Source organism: Palaemon carinicauda, chromosome 16, assembly GCF_036898095.1.
Source record: "Palaemon carinicauda isolate YSFRI2023 chromosome 16, ASM3689809v2, whole genome shotgun sequence".
NCBI lineage: Eukaryota > Metazoa > Arthropoda > Malacostraca > Decapoda > Palaemonidae > Palaemon > Palaemon carinicauda.
Window position 1 is genome coordinate 22203574 of NC_090740.1, and position 17500 is coordinate 22221073.

Here is a 17500-nt window from a genome sequence, read left to right on the forward strand (position 1 = left end):
TGAAAACGAAATAGCACCAAGTACTACAGTAAACCATTTCGCTATTGGTTGGTAAATCCTTATTAATTGGAGTCCCCAAATATACATTGAAGTGTCACTTTTTAATGAATCCGACTAAATATAAAACACATTTTACATTCGGAGGCAGATTAATGGTACTACGGAATCGGAGGTCTGATAACTCTAGCGGGGTTCAATGGAATCAAAAAGTTGAAAGTCCCCCTTCTAAAGGTTTAGGACTTTTCAAGTAGCATATGTTATGATGACGTGATTACTGCTATTGACCAAACTATAGTTATGGAAAATTGAACGAAAAACATCACACACAAATGTTTACCTAACCTTGAAGCTTTGAGATTTTAGCAGCAAAATTACACACACACACACACACACACACACACACATATATATATATATATACAAACAAAGATGAGGTAGCATTTCATCATAGGAGTTAAGGCTTATTATATGTTTCCATTCGGATGAAGGCTTTGAAAAGATAAACATATCCAATATTGTAGTGTATCGGAAAGTCAAAAACATATTGTGCCTTTTACACACACAGACACATACACACACACATATATATATGTATATATATATATATATATATATGTAAATATACATACATACATATATACATACACACACACACACACACATATATATATATATATATATATATATATATATATATATATATATATATATATATACATTAACTTATCACATTCATTTGTGATTTCCATTTATTCATATTAGCCATAAATACTTCTTAATATAGAATTCGCTCTGTCTTGGTTTATATATACAGTATATATATATATATATATATATCAAATGATTTAGACGCAGATAGTAGTTCAAAACCAAATGGTAAAATAGTAATCATTATTTCACAAATAATTATTTCCAAATGAAATGTCATTTTAGATGATTATGCACCATTTCACCCCAGTTATACTACCCTACTGATATTATATAAACTTAAGTTGATAATGGTTTCAAGTACATTAGGGTCTTGCAATATATTTGATAGTAATCGATAAGAAAGTCTTTCATTATATGAATAATGTTACCTGAACGCAAGATGTGGTGGGCTATTGGAAACTTCCTTGCATGGCAATCGACGGACTGGGATTCGAATCCCAGTCAAGCTCGATAGTTTCTTTTCGTGTCTACATTCTTACCATCCTTGTGATCTAAGGATTGAGGGGAAGGGGTTTGGAGGAGCCTATAGGCCTGTCTACCTGCTGAGTCATCAACAGCCATTGCCTGGCCCTCCCTAATCATAACTTAGATGGAGAGGGGCTTTGGCGCTGATCGTATGGAATATTTTGTCAGTTTCTAGGGCATTGTCACTGTCCCTTGCCTCTGCCATTCATGAGAGGCCTTTAAAACTTTGAAAAAGGTTTTATATAGACATAATTTTCATCAAAACATATCTTTTCATCAAGAAACTTTGATTATTAGATTTATAACACTGGATTTCAAGTTTATATCAGGTAACCTTCTGTAAACGCTGTGGTTCTGACTGACACATCTTCACAGACATGTGTGCCTTTTGAATCCACTTAAATTCCACACACTATTCAATGTGAGGTGCTCAAACACCGAGATCGGTCGTTGTGAGCAATTTTCAAACTTCACATCAATTAGTTGGAAAAAAAAAAAACTTTTATTAAAAATTTTGAATTCTAAGGAAATCTGGAACAAGTTAAATAGAATAAAAAGCACTATCCATCATTGACTTTGTACGAAAGCGTAATGTATGTGGAACTACATTTAAGAAATATTATGTAACAATCATAAATCCTATGACGTATCCCACAAGAAAAGCTGCATAATTAATAATGATGAAAGAAAAACAATCCTAATATATAATTCACCTTTCGTATCGTAACTATATTCATTCTGTATGTATAAATTACTGTCAACGATTAAATACTCGTAGTATAAACATGCTGTCGTCCAGCACGGGGACTGGTCATACCGTAACTGGTTCTTATGTGTGCAAAATGAAGGTAGGATAGAGTTAAAGACTTGTTTGGGCGAAAACTTCCCTTGATTCTACAACCAAGTGAAAAAAAACTAATTTCCATCTAAAGAAAAAAAGGTTTCTTTCGCATGAGAGAGAGAGAGAGAGAGAGAGAGAGAGAGAGAGAGAGAGAGAGAGCACTGAAGCAACTGAAGTGATCTGTTTTAAGAATAAAATATGTCTTTAAGCCATTTACATTACGTCAATTGGAACGTAAGGATGTGTGTCAGCCTCTGCTGTAAATTTCTACCTCTGAATATAAACTCCAAAGATGATATTGTTCAGATAACGGATGCCGTAGATCTTACCAGCCGGCCGGATAACGAGTGTCGTACATCTTTGAGGTCGGGCGTCTAAGAAAATGAACACTGGTCCCTGAGCTACTCGACCGCGTTTTCAATATAGATAAAACCACATGAATTATGTATTGAATATCCTCTCTCCTTTCTATTAATCTCATCTCTTTGTTCGAGGGAGAAATATTTTATGCGCTGTTCATTCAGATACTCGGTCTTTCCAACACACTGAGGATGGGGAGAGGCATCTAGCGTCTGGATTGGTGGATGTATCTCAATTCTTATTGATGGAGGACTTATGAGACACAGGTAATGGTTAATTAAGCTTTCCTCTCAAAGCAAGGTACTGATATCAAGCATCTAGCGTCTGGATTGGAGGATGTATCTTAATTCTTATTCATGGGGACTTACGAGTCCCAGGTAATGGTTAATTATGATTTCCTCTCAAAGCAAGGTACTGTTTTCAGATGCAGTGAAGTACAACAAAACAGCTAGAAATGTTTGAGTGCGTTAGCAACCATAATTAAGTCATGAATCTTTTTTGTCTTCCTCTCCCAAAGTCCATTAACTATCTTGGTCTTTCTCTTATGCATAGTAAAAATCATTGGGCACATTATTCCTTTAAAAAAGGCGAAAAATTAAAAACTAGATCGTTTGGATTTGAAAGAACAGGAGAAGGAATGTTTGTTATTTAATTTGTTTGAGACAAACTTAGATGGCTTGGAACTCAGGGAGAGAAAAGTTATGGTTTTAAACTAAATTACACAAAGGTAAAAACCCAGCAAATGCAGGTTTGGGAAGAAGGATGAACGAATACAAATATTTTATTGAGAACGGGAAGAATAAGATTTAGAATGCCAGGAGACAAATTGTGTATGTATATGGACCTTTATGTAAATGAACGAGAGACAAAGAGAATACTTTGAGAAAAGACTCAATCTGCGTCCGGCAGGATTTAAAAAATGCAAAAGTCTGTTTGAAGTTAGACGATTTCAGGAATGGAAAGGAGGCATGGATTATGTATTCATTTCTAAGTATTAACTAGATCAAAATGGAATCTAAAAAAGTTTACTTATATCATTCCGACCGTCGAAATACCGGTTAGGAGAGATACAGTGAGGGACGTGTAACTACACTGTTAAAAACCGTAATTTTAATTGGAAACTCTCCGTAAAAATATACTGTTCTCAGCCGTATTTCAGAAAAATACAAGCGACCGTAACTTGTACCCTTCTTTGTTATCATCTTTTACCGGTTGGTGACCGTAATACCACTCCTATACGTTAATATATCCGTTTTTAAAACGGCAAATACCTGGCATTTTTCATTCGAGGATTTTTATCAGTGAAATATAATGCATGGAATAGAAGGCACTCCGTTACAAAGAAGTACCTGTTTTTATAATGGAAAATAACATTATTTTAAAAATTCATATATGAAAATATGACTAAGAGTAGTAAATTCAGATTTGTAATAAGTACCAATGTTGCTATTGCTGTTCCACTTAGTTGGGTACGAAGAAATAAGGGAAACTTGAGAAAATATGAAACTAGTGCAAACGTTTGAGATAAAAAAACGTTTTGGATAAAAAGGTTGATTATTTGATAAATGTTAATGGAAAAAATTGAGAAATTGCTGAACAAACTCAATGTTGGAAAAAAAGGTGAAACTAATAAATTAAGAACATCAAATATATTAAGAAAAATATATAAACTGGGTTTAACGAAGTATTTATTATCGATAAAAGGGGATCTACTTCACGAATCTAAAAAAAAAATGTACAAAATAGAAGGTGAACTTTATAGGACAGAGCGGGGGGGGGGGGGGGAAATAAGAGAACTTTACAGTTATTTGGCAACAGAAGAGGAAAAAACTCTAATTATATTAAGTTACCGAAACCCTCTTGAAAACGCAAGGATTGATACTTACAATGAAAAGAATTTGGAATTATTATTGATTTGATCAAATCGGATAAAGAACGGATGAAAAATTTATTCTTCTTGGTAATAAAATGAGTTGATTAATGAGAAAAAATGATCTGAAGATGCATACAAATAACTTTGCATATAACCAAAAGATATTCTCGAAGAAAAAATCATAAGTTTTGATGTCAATAATTATTGAAAAAAATAAGAATATTTTTCTATCAAATTCAAATTGTTTTTCCATCATTCATAACTAATTCTGAGGTCATTATTGAGTATAAGAAAGCTTCAAGTAATCGGAATAAACTAGTGCTATCATAGCAATGAGCCTGGGTACCCCAAATACAACAGTGTCAGCACCTCATAACAGTGGGTGTGAATAACATATCTGTTGGCGGCCACCAGGTGGACATCACGAGGCTTAGAATGATGGGGTCCTGCCTTTAGGAAGAACAGGGCAGAAGAGAATGACAGGTACCAGTATCTACAAGCAGGTATTCATTACACCATTAGTTGTCATCAGGGCAGAAGGGAATGGTAGGTACCAGTATCTACAAGCAGGCATACATTTCATCATTAATTGTCATCAGGGCAGAAGGGAATGGTAGGTACCAGTATCTACAAGCAGGTATACATTACATCATTAATTGTCATCAGGGCAGAAGGGAATGGTAGGTACCAGAATCTACAAGCAGGCATACATTTCATCATTAATTGTCATCAGGGCAGAAGGGAATGGTAGGTACCAGTATCTACAAGCAGGTATACATTACATCATTAATTGTCATCAGGGCAGAAGGGAATGGTAGGTACCAGTATCTACAAGCAGGCATACATTTCATCATTAATTGTCATCAGGGCAGAAGGGAATGGTAGGTACCAGTATCTACAAGCAGGTATACATTACATCATTAATTGTCATCAGGGCAGAAGGGAATGGTAGGTACCAGAATCTACAAGCAGGCATACATTTCATCATTAATTGTCATCAGGGCAGAAGGGAATGGTAGGTACCAGTATCTACAAGCAGGCATACATTTCATCATTAATTGTCTTCAAGGCAGAAGGGAATGGTAGGTACCAGTATCTACAAGCAGGTATACATTACATCATTAATTGTCATCAGGGCAGAAGGGAATGGTAGGTACCAGTATCTACAAGCAGGCATACATTACATCATTAATTGTCATCAGGGCAGAAGGGAATGGTAGGTACCAGTCTCTACAAGCAGGCATACATTACTTCATTAATTGTCATGAAGGCAGAAGGGAATAGCAGGTACCAGTATCTACAAGCAAGCATACATTACATCCTTAATTGTTATCTAGTAACAGATGTCTTAGCAGCCGCCCCGAATCTGGAGTGGGAGTAGTATAACTGAGGACAAGGGGCATCATTCAGTGGCTATTGAGGGCGTTGGGCAGTATGCCAGGTGTTGGACAGCTTCATCACTGCCCAGAAACGTCATGAAATGAGCGTTTATGTCCTATAGCCTTCTTCTCAGCTTGGGTAGGCAATGAATCATTGCCTCCATCAGGAGTGGAGGCGTGGATGGAGTTTTTGATGGTGGGCAAGTGGCTGTCTATACAGGCATCGACTCTGATCATCAGGTCCTTCATGGGTAAGAAATCAACACAAGGAAGAGTGGATTGCACAGGTTCCGGCAGGCGTTGTACCAATAAGGCACGAAATAGGTTCGTTTCACGTGAAGAACAATTTACAGCAGGCTGAAGGGAAGTAATAATGATTATTTCTCTGATGGGCCATCAACGCCTTTTGATCCCACAATGTGTGTTGATAGACTTGAAAAATCATGGCTACATGGGTGGCTGGCCACAGTAAGTAAGCTACTGCTCCAGAATGTATGATTTGAGGCATCGTACTCTATGGGGGCGTCCTTTTGCTCACAAAGCCAGTCGTAAATTTCTGGGAAGGTACAGTTATGGATCATAGCGAGGATGTAGTCTGCTTGATGTGGAACTGAACCTAGTCGAGCTGAAACAAGGTGAGCGCCTCTCTACTGGAGAAGAGCAGGTGTTTCACTGTGGCAACATGGTCAGACAAGTCGGGATCAGAAGTGCAAATTGTTGGATGATATTGTAGATAAAATGGTGAGCTGGGAGGCAGGCTGTGTGTTCAACCCACTACTGAGGTAACTAATGTGAAGTGCATGAAAGAGGTATGAATCAACTGCGAGCTGCATAATAACTAACTTTATTTAGCAAAATAAAAAGGTATTTATATGTACCCAATGGGTCAAATATGGGTGACAATTGCATGTGCATATTCAACAGCTTTTGACATTTAGGTTGTCTGATGCTTGCAGTTTGAAAGCCTTTAAAGCTAAAGAGGTGCCTAAGATTGATATTGGCCTAAAATTAACAAGATAAATAATGTTAAGGGAGAGTCGAAATTAGTGTGTATTTCATTTAACAGACTTTGTCGATTGGGTTGAATGTAGTCCGATGGTAGTTACTATGCATCGCGTGGAAGAGAGACAGCATTCTTTATTTGTAAATGTGTTGCACGTGCATTACATAACAGGTAGTTTAAATACTTCGACAACTTTCCTCATGGTAAGAATTATTGTTACTACTAACTCAAACAATGGGATTTGAAACAGTTAAATCTCTCTCTCTCTCTCTCTCTCTCTCTCTCTCTCTCTCTTACACGGGCCCGTGTGTATGTATGTGTTACCCAGATGTCTTAAATACAGGCGAACCTCACCTTGCAGACCACCTCCGGATGACTGACTTTTGTTGCGGACTGATGATTTAGAGATTTATATTCATGGAAAGCATCTTCCACTATATTTCTTCGATCATTTAACCTTTGGAGAATTGTAACCTACTAACCCACCAACATTAAAGGTTCAGTGACACAATTTAATGGTAATAATCGATGCGTGCTCATTGGCAATTATCTAAAGGTCCTACTGTCGTTAGAAACTATAATTATTGCTATTGCTGTAATTGGTCCGTGGCTAATTTCCTCTTGGTAAGGGTAGAAGAGACTCTTTAGCTATGGTAAGCAGCTCTTCTAGGAGAAGGACACTCCAAAATCAAACCATGGTTCTCTAATCTTGGGTAGTGCCATAGCCTCTGTACCATGGTCTTCCAGTGTCTTCGGTTAGAGTTCTTCGGCTTGAAGGTACACTCGGGCACACACTATTTTATTTCTCTTCCTCTTGTTTTGTTAAAGTTTTTATAGTTTATATAGGGGATATTTAGTTTAATATTATTGCTCATAAAATATTTCATTTTTCCTTTCCCCACTGGGGTATTTTCCCTGTTTGGGCCCTTTGGCTTATAGCAGCATAGCAGCCTGCTTTCCAAAGTAGGGTTGCAGCTTAGCAATTAATAATGATAAAATAGAATTTTAAATAGATGTTACAATGCACCTTTTTTTCCAGAGCCAATCGGCAAGATAACATGGACAGCTAATACAAATAGAATATATCCTACTCCTTTGTTTCATATGCAAATGTAACTACCGTGAGTTATAAACTCAATTGAATACGTATAGCTATCAATTAATTACCTATCTCTCTCTCTCTCTCTCTCTCTCTCTCTCTCTCTCCCCTCTCTCTCTCTCTCTCTCTCTCTCTCTCTCTCTCTCTCTCTCAAAATTCTATTTATTACAAGGCTCTTAATGTTACGCAAGAAGATTGATTAATTAGTAATGTGATCTGGTGTTAAAAACAATATGATGATTTCAACCAAAAATTTATTTTCGTTTGCAAATTATTTGGATTAGAATTAGTACATCAAATAGAACTTTATATTTTAGAACGCATTGAACTTAATATACGCAGGATTTTCCACCTAAAATTTGGAAACAAATGAAATAGTTTAAAAAAAAAGCCAGATTATTTGACAAATATGAATATTCTACTTGATTTATATATCACATTTTCTCCATGAACACTGGAAACAAATATACCTTGTCATCCCAGAATTCGAAGAGGAATTTGGTTCTTCAAGTCCTCAAACTCGACCATAAAGTGCCGTACAATCAATGGACCAAATGGCCATCGATAAATTGTTGTGATTATCTTTGTATTGAAAACCCATGAGGTACATTTTCATACTTGATATTCTAGAATACAAATGAGTGTATTTAATTTTTCGTCACCTTGTCAGTACTGCACTCACTTGGAGGGAGGACTTTGTAATTCATATCTAGTAACTCAACACCTGTCTCTATTTCTATCTGGATGTTTGCGAAGGTGTCCTTAATAAGCAACATGTAAGCTATCCGGTTCCTTTCTGAATTGTCATCTCCTCAATTTTCTTGTTCATTGATGTTTGTTAGGACCCAACAAACAGCTACTGCTCTAACCAGATAACATGCTACAGATATCTGCTCTACGACTTTAATTTTGGATGCTTTGCATTAAAATTCATCGAGATCTGTTACGTTCTTTGGATATCGCTATAAGTGATAAATCCTCATTTTTTTTCTGTGCATCTAAAATAATTTCAAGTTCATCTGTAGATATATAAAAATGTTGATTAATGATCCACTTCGTCTACATCGGGAATACACATTTCCAATGCAAGCTTCCGATTTGGAGTCACTGCTGTATAGGTTATATACAAAGTATATTCATGTCTAGATTCTATCTCTAAAAAGATTAATTCACATCTCTGCAGCTGCAATATCATTCCTTTAGTGTGCTACCGTATTTACAATATTGTATTGCATGGCCAATTTACACTTATTTAGAAGTCTGGTAATAATGCTCAAGAACCACCTCATCATTAACACTTTCTCTACACAGGAGTGTTTTAATTATTACTTCCATGACTCCTAATTTCGGTATTATGGCAAGCATTTAGCTTTCCTAGTATTCTGTGAGAGGGGTCAGATGTAAGTATGTCACAATTACACGGAAAATTTGTAAGGGCCACTGCCTTTTACAATTATTAATGCAGGTGGGTGAAATATTTGGAGGATTGTGCGTTTGGTGAAATAAGAATGAAATTTGATGGACAATTAACAAAGTAGTACCTGCTATTTTACTAAATGGCTGCCAAAATATCTTGTTGAAAGTTGTATTCACATTAGCAATGGTACTCTGTGCACTCTTTCATGTTTATCCTCTATTTTTATGGAGCCAAAAGGCTTACAAAGATGATGGCCTGTGAATTATGGACTTGGAATTAAGAATGGTGATGTTCATATAATATAAATTCCAGTTAATTTGATCAATTCCACATATTTTGACCATATTTTCTGCTTTTAGGCATAACAGAGTCCAGGAGATCAACACAGGGTCTAGAAACTGAATGCAGCACGTGCGTTCTTTGTCAAGAAGACATTTCAGAGGTGCTTCACTATCTATTGGAGTATATGGGTTCCACAAAGGGAGCAGGGTACAAGACAATTGCTGAGATTCTTGTAGGTTTTGACAGGATTAGCTGTTTGGTCACATCAATCAGTCTTTCAAGGCTTGATGGGAATGGCATTAAAGAAACACTACGGCGGCACAAGACCAAATGGCACGACTCGTGTAAGCTCCTCTACAAAAAACAAAACTACAGCATGCAGAGAAGCATAAGAAACTCCCATAATAGGCTGCTGATAGCTCAACATTTGGGCTTCATATGAATATCAAGAAGGCTGCAATAAAATTGAAGGACAAACCTCTACTAGTCAAACTGTGTCCAGGAGACTAGATTCCACAAGAATAATTGCTCTCTTTGTGCAATGTAGCTAGAGAAACAAAAACATCTGTAGAGCCTGGTGTCGACAAAATGAATTATAGCCTTGCATTTGCTAAGCTACTATCTTGTATACTATCTTATATTCTGGTATGCTTAGTTTAGTTGCACCCATCTTCTAACTCAGTGACCAGCTCAATCTGAACACAACACGGCTGGAACTCACTGAAATCAAAAGGTCTGATGAATGTTTTCAATTTCAATTCTGGTACTTTGTCCTGGAGTTGGAGCTGGCTCTGGTGGTCTAATTGAGATCAATGTGCGATGCTGACTTCTTTCTCTACACACAGGCCCTGTCCAGGATCATCAACCAATTCTTTACCCTGGACCATACAAAATACTCGAGATGGGGGCTGATCCACCAACGAGACAAGATATCATTGAGGAAGATCTGTCCCTATGTCTATGCTGAGTTTCTGAAGGGGAACTTTTGGCATCCAGAAGTCAAAGTAGGCATTCTCTGTTGTTGCTATTGACCAGGCTCATGTGCAGAACAAAGCTTCCATGAAGGGAGGAGGCAGTACTGTGGGGATTAAAGAGAATCCTGCAGCTCTTCAACTTGGATACTATTTGGTTCAAAGATGCCTCTTTTAATTCAGTAATTCAAGGAATCGACCGAGAAGAGACAGGACACAGATGAACGTCACCAAGAACAGAAGAGATATGCATAGATAGCATGGAAGACATGGGGGGCCTATTTCCTGAATACAGAAGTGATCTTTTTGTCCTGAACAGAGGTGGCAGATAGAAAACGTGACCTCTCAACCCCCCAGAGTATAAGTCAACATTCTGGATGGTGCTAGTTATGCCCTGGTGTCTTCTTGCAGTGTGTTATATCCCTGCTTCAGCATGGAAACAGACTAGACATTGTTAGGGATCTGTACATGGCAGACAATTGCATCAAGAGATGAGAGTTAGGAGAAGAATCAAGCCATTAAGTGTAGTTCCTGGAAACTGGCAAGAGCTATTCTTCTTCCTGGCTTCTAAGGTGGCAGACATTGACACCAATAAACATCTCATTACCACACAAAGCACTGGCATTCTTTGCTCCAACTGCCAGGACATGTCAGCTCTAGCGACATGCACACTTGAGGATGTTGACATTCATATTCTCTTGCACCTACAGGAGTACAGAAAAGTGTCAATATGCACAGTTGATACAGACATGGTAGTTCTAGCCATACTATCAGCCAATTGCCTCAACATCTCTTAACTGTAGATTGCCTTTGGAGCTGGGAAAAGCTTCAGGTTCATCGCTGCTCACGAGATCGCCAAAGCTCTTAATCCTGACTGCTATATGGCCTTGCCAATGTTCCACACTTTCACTAGTTGTGACACAGTGTCCTATTTTAGTGGTAGGGTCAAGAAGACTGCATGGGATACCTGAAGCACCTATAGCCACATCACACCTGCATTCTGCACCTTGGGTGCCATGCCATACCCACATGCCATTGACAAGATGATGAAACCACTGGAGCAGTCTGTGGTCCTGCCATAGGATTGTATGAGCATAGAGGAGGTTGTGAATCAGTCAAGGATACAGTTGTTCAGCAAGAAAGGCAGAGCTATTGATGGTCTGCCTACTACACAGGTTGCACTCATCCAACACACCAAGGAATCTGACGACCAAGCTTTTCACTGTTGTGCCCAAATGATGCTCCTGCTCCAGAGCTTCCATTACCATGTAAATGGGGCTGAAACAAGACGCATGCTGGTGGATGGAGTATAACCTGGACGGCCCTACCAGAAACACCAGACGCTTACAGAGAACATTTGTTATGTAGCTGCAAGAGCAGCTGCAGAGCAGGCTGCCAATTCTAAAAGGCGACTCTTCAGTGTACAGCTCTTTGTTAGTGTGGTGGATAGTGCTCTGAGTGATGCGGGTTACAGAGAACAGTGAAGGTAGGTTTACACCTACACACTATTTTGTTGCGATGTGGGCTTGTGCCACCTTGTAGCGGAAACACCCCAAAATGTACCAATGTTGCAACGTGAGTACACGAGGTCTTGCGACATGGCACAAGTTTGTTTTACGATGTCTTGCAAAGTGCCGCGCGGTGGTTTTATGACTTAATTACGCAGTGTTGGAGGTATCCGCGAGGTGTCACAAAGTGTCACATAATAAGTGCCCAAGCTATCAGGGTGCTCAAAGCCTAAGGAAGTCACTCACTGACTATCATAAGTATTAGTTCCTTTAGTGTGATTAAATCCTCGAGAAAAAGTTAAACATTCAATATATTAATTTGACATATAATAAATGCTACCTTTCTTACACTATCTATTTCATGAATAAATCCCCTTTTTTTTTACAGTGATTTGGAGTTATTTCATATACAATAAAAACAAATTCAATCTACTGTTCCTTATGAATAATTTATATGAAATGAAATCTAGAATTCATTTTTCTCTTATCATAGGTAAGCATCATATAAATAATTTTATTGAATATAAGAAAAGTTAGCTGCGGCAAAATTATACTTATTGGAACTCAAGTGTTTTTAGTATATTTTAACATGTGAATTAAGTGTTGATATTATCGACTAGTATTAGATAAGGCAATTGACACTTGTGTTGTTTCGAACCCAAATATCTTCAGCCTGCATGAGATTGATAATCAATTAAAAAAATTATGTTCATACAATCTATTATAATCGACAATAATAAAAGAAAATCAACAATGAACATTAACAGGCATAAACCGAATCCATACATAGATCAACAAAAGCAAGAAAAATAGTTTTGTGGATGCTCCCGAAAATGGCATAATAATTTAGAAAGGCTGATAAGAAACAGCATTATCAATAAATGAAGACCGGAAAATAACGTAATATGTCCAAACTGTGTAACTGAACACAAACACATACATACAACAATAAAAAGAAAACAATACGGCACTATTGTATTGAACAAATCAAAATAAAGCTGGCAATATACAATTTACAACCAGCTCGCCACACATCATAAGCTGTCAGCAAGAATCCCCAATGCCTCAAGAAATAAGCAAGAAGATATTTTCCCATTGCTTTACCCTTATTGCTATATGCATTTCCTTCTTACGGATATATCATTCGCCATAAAATTGGCTTTGACTGAATTAAGAAACCTTTGATACTAGCAGTGGTTCCATCCATCCTAATTCAAGTGTAAATAAAAGTTCAGTGCCTTCACGTCGTATCCCAATCCTTTTCTAAATCTAAAGGCAACGTACAGCTTGAAAGTAAGGAATTCATTTAAAAAGAATTGCGGCTAGGATGACTCACTGCATCTTCCTGAAGTCCAGCACAGTTAAAAAATACTTATTTGACATTATTATATGCATAATAAATACGTCTACGTTAACAATCTTTTCCTAGATTAATATTCAAAATGGTAAGGCCATTAGCTGGTAATTAGACACTGATAAGCTGCATAAGTTTCGACAATTATGCCAGACGAAAGTGGCTCTGAGTAATTTAAGTGCATTCCATGCACAATAGAGGAAAATGAAGAGAGAGAGAGAGAGAGAGAGAGAGAGAGAGAGAGAGAGAGAGAGAGAATTTTCATTTACAGCAACGAAAGTTCAGTAACACTCATAAAAACTTTCAACACATTTGAGGTGATAAACGACCGCTGACTGACTTCTTTATAATATACATATATATATATATATACATATATATATATATATATATATACATATATATATATATACATATAAATATACATATAAACATATATAAATATATATACATATAAATATATATACACACACACATATATATATATGTGTGTATATATATGTGTATATATATATATATATATATATGTATATATATATATATATATATATACATACATATTAGTGAATATATATCACTAACTCACAATGACATTAAATATCGAATTCAACCTTTGGGAATGTATATCCACTGGAATTAATTTATGATAACAGCTTCTGGCTGAGCAGATATTCGAACATATGCCTCTTAGACGAAACCATGGCTGCTAGGACTCATGATAGCTCGGTTGGTATTGTCCTCGCAGGCATGGTTTCGGCTCAGAGGGGTAGGTTCGAATCTCTGTTCAGCCATGAATATCAGACACCTTTGTTCTGCATTAAACTAGAAACGGCTGTTGCTGTTGTTGTTGTTGTATATAGTAAAGGAAGTGTATTAAATCCCAAATATACAAATAAAAAATCTCATATATAGAGTCTCAAAAGAAATGTAATAAATTTATCAACGACAGCTTACTTGTCCGGCTTTGACATTATCCACGGTAAAAGACGTTTATTAAGTCCCAAACGTTACAAATAAAGAGTCTTACATGTAAAGTCTAAAAGAAAAAAAAAAAAACTTTGGCAAATATTAAAAACCTCAAAAGAAATGGAATAAATTTCTCAACAACAGCTTACCTGTCCGGCTTTGACATTAACCACGGTAAAGGACGTTTATTATGTCCTAAAATATACAAATGAAAACTCTTACATGTAAAGTCTTAAATAAAAAAAAAAAAAAAAAAAAAAAAAAAAAAAAAAAAAAAAAAAAAAAAAAAAAAAGGGGGGGGGGGGAGGCGAATATTAAAAACCTCCAAAGAAATGGAATAAATTTCTCAACAACAGCTTACCTGTCTAGCTTTGACATTATCCACGGTAAGGGACGTTTATTAAGTCCCAAACTATACAAATAAAAATCTTACATATACAGTCTCAAATGTTATATATAAAAAAAATTCACAAATATTAAAAACGTCAAAAGAAATGGAATAGATTTCTCAACAATAGCTTACCTGTCCGGCTTTGACATTATCCACGGTGAAATTGAACCACAGTCTGTATCGTGGGTTTGATGTATCGGGTCTGATGTACAAGTCATAGTCGTATTCAGCCACAAAATCGATTCTGCCAAGATTTCCTGAAAGGTGAAATAACCCGAAATCCATGATTAGTTTTGAAAAAATTATATTTTTGATTAAAAATGTTCAAATTTAGTATTCTGTTATGGGGACTTAAAGAAAATACAACTCTTTAAATGGATTAACAAATTCTTTGCAATATCTTCTTTCAAAGCGTTTACGCATATAAGCACAGTAATATTCATAGCATAGTCTGTGTACATTAATGGAAAACATTTAATCTATTGACTATGAAGTACAAGAAAATGTAAAAAAAAAAAAAGGTGATTTTTTTTCAAATTCATTTATTTACAATATACAAATTGAAAGTTTGACAGCTCCCTCCAGATTTTACATACAAGATTCATAAATTCTCATGACACACGGGAGCTTAGCATCATCGCTCAAAATGACAGAAACAAGAGCAAATAACATCAAAGGTATCAAATCCACTCGGCAAAATTCGAATCCTAAAACCATTCTGCAGAGAGAGAGAGAGAGAGAGAGAGAGAGAGAGAGAGAGAGAGAGAGAGAGAGAGAGAGAGAGAGAGAGACTTATTGTTGAGGATAGAATTTTAGGACAGATTTCCAACTTCAGTGTAATTACTTCAAAGTGACGTATAAGAGAGAGAGAGAGAGAGAGAGAGAGAAGAGAGAGAGAGAGAGAGAGAGAGAGAGAGAGAGAGAGAGAGAGAGAGAGAGAGAGAGAAACTTATTGTTGAGGATAGAATTTTAGGACAGATTTTCAACTTCAGTGTAATTACTTCAAAGTGACGTATAAGATGTAGGCTAATCGTTCGAACTTGACTGAAGGGCAGTGATCCTTGTGTATGGTCCTCTTTAGAATGTAGACAAACTTCTGAATATTTACTATTGAATTAATGGTTTAGGGGTTGGGTAGTATACATATTCTAAGACCTTGTAGAAAAGATGGGAAAATTACGTTCAAACAGTATCATCAGCCAAATTGGCTACAGTACATTGAGCTTCCACAAAACACTAAAATCTAACTCAAACGATTTTGGGAAAAAATAAAATATGCTCATGGCTGTTTCAGCCATGTGATACAAGCCTATTTTTGAGGCAAGACCTCTTCCTTATCCAAGGAACATGTTTATTTACCTCATAAAATGTCTCTGCACATCAGAAAACTATTTCATGGGGGTATGGACTTGGGTTCATATACAAACCTTAGCCTGTGACTAGTTTGCAAGCCATACTGACTTTTCTCCTAAACTATAGGACGCCAGCTTACATTTTTAGAGCCTTACATAAATATTGTTCGGAAAACCATTAAAACACGCGGAATTCAAGATATATACATCTTTATGAGAGGGAACGCTGCTATTCGCCATAAATCTAAAGTTCTGAAGTGTTCACGAAGCTAGATTTCGGATCAGTACGTTAGACCCCTGGATATTGTTTTGATATCATAAAAAAACAACTGTAATTCACATAGGTAAATAAGAGATATTAAGTTCATCCTGAAAAATAATCAAAACTCTCTCTCTCTATCTCTCTTTATGAAATTTTATGTTCATCTGATTGAAGTCGCTATTTTCCTTAATTTATGAATGATACTAATTTATTGAAAATTTTAATCTGAAAGAGCAAATTACACCCTCTCAGTGTGCATAGGTTTTTAAAGTAATACTATTTTATATTTTAAGTATTATGTATCTTTTATGTAAAGCTATCCATTAGAAATGGAACTTATATATAACTTATTGTTTTAATATATAGTTTTTTTGTTTTAACAAAAGAATAACCATTGTAATAATGGAAATAAAGATTTTGACTTTGACTCTCTCTCTCTCTCTCTCTCTCTCTCTCTCTCTCTCTCTCTCTCTCTCTCTCTCTCTCTCTCTCTCCATCGATGTCCTGTCAGACATGACCCCTAAGTGTAGGGAAGTGAAGCATTGAATACATAGAACTGATTAGTCCGGGAATAGTTAATGATTAATGATATGATAATTACCGAGTACCTAAGCTGCAGTTTTAATACGATGAATTTAGAACCATATTCAATATTAGATACGAGTTATAGTAGGAAGACAGTGTTCATATTTTTATCTGAAATAACGCTAGCAAACTCTGATTTAATTCCAATACCTGATTATAATTAATTGATCAGGACGTGGAAAATAAATTATGTCTAATGGTCGTGAAAATCAGCTAATAATTTAGTGTTTTGTGAATCTTACTTTTGTAGAAATACGAGGATTCCTTGTTAATATTTTCAATTATGAATTCAGCATTAAACTATGAATTCGGGTCACTCAGCAGTATGGTGAAAAAAAAATCCAAACTGAGTTGTTATAGTATTTATGTTTGGAACTGACTTATACTGCATTATATTTGAGGAAAATACCAAGCCAGGCCTATATAATAATTCACAAAGTAAGAACTATAATATTATAAAAATGAAACTATTCCATAACTGATTCATGTATATATGTATATATATATACATATATATATATATATATATATGTATATATATATATATATATATATATATATATATATATATATATATATATATATATATATATATATATATATATATATATACAGTATAGACAATAGCCTATACACATATAAACGCAAGTAGTGCATAACTATATTTTTCTTAAACACTTT

General features: G+C 35.9%; 1 protein-coding gene across 1 annotated transcript in view; it reads right to left on the reverse strand.

Annotated features, from left to right (window-relative positions):
• LOC137654977 (cytosolic carboxypeptidase-like protein 5) overlaps positions 1-17500 on the reverse strand; it is a 384651-nt gene that overhangs the window by 270896 nt on the left and 96255 nt on the right. The window contains exon 3 of the mRNA XM_068388877.1: positions 14753-14877. The gene's annotated coding sequence lies outside the window, so the exon portion shown is untranslated. The remainder of the gene's footprint in view (positions 1-14752; positions 14878-17500) is intronic.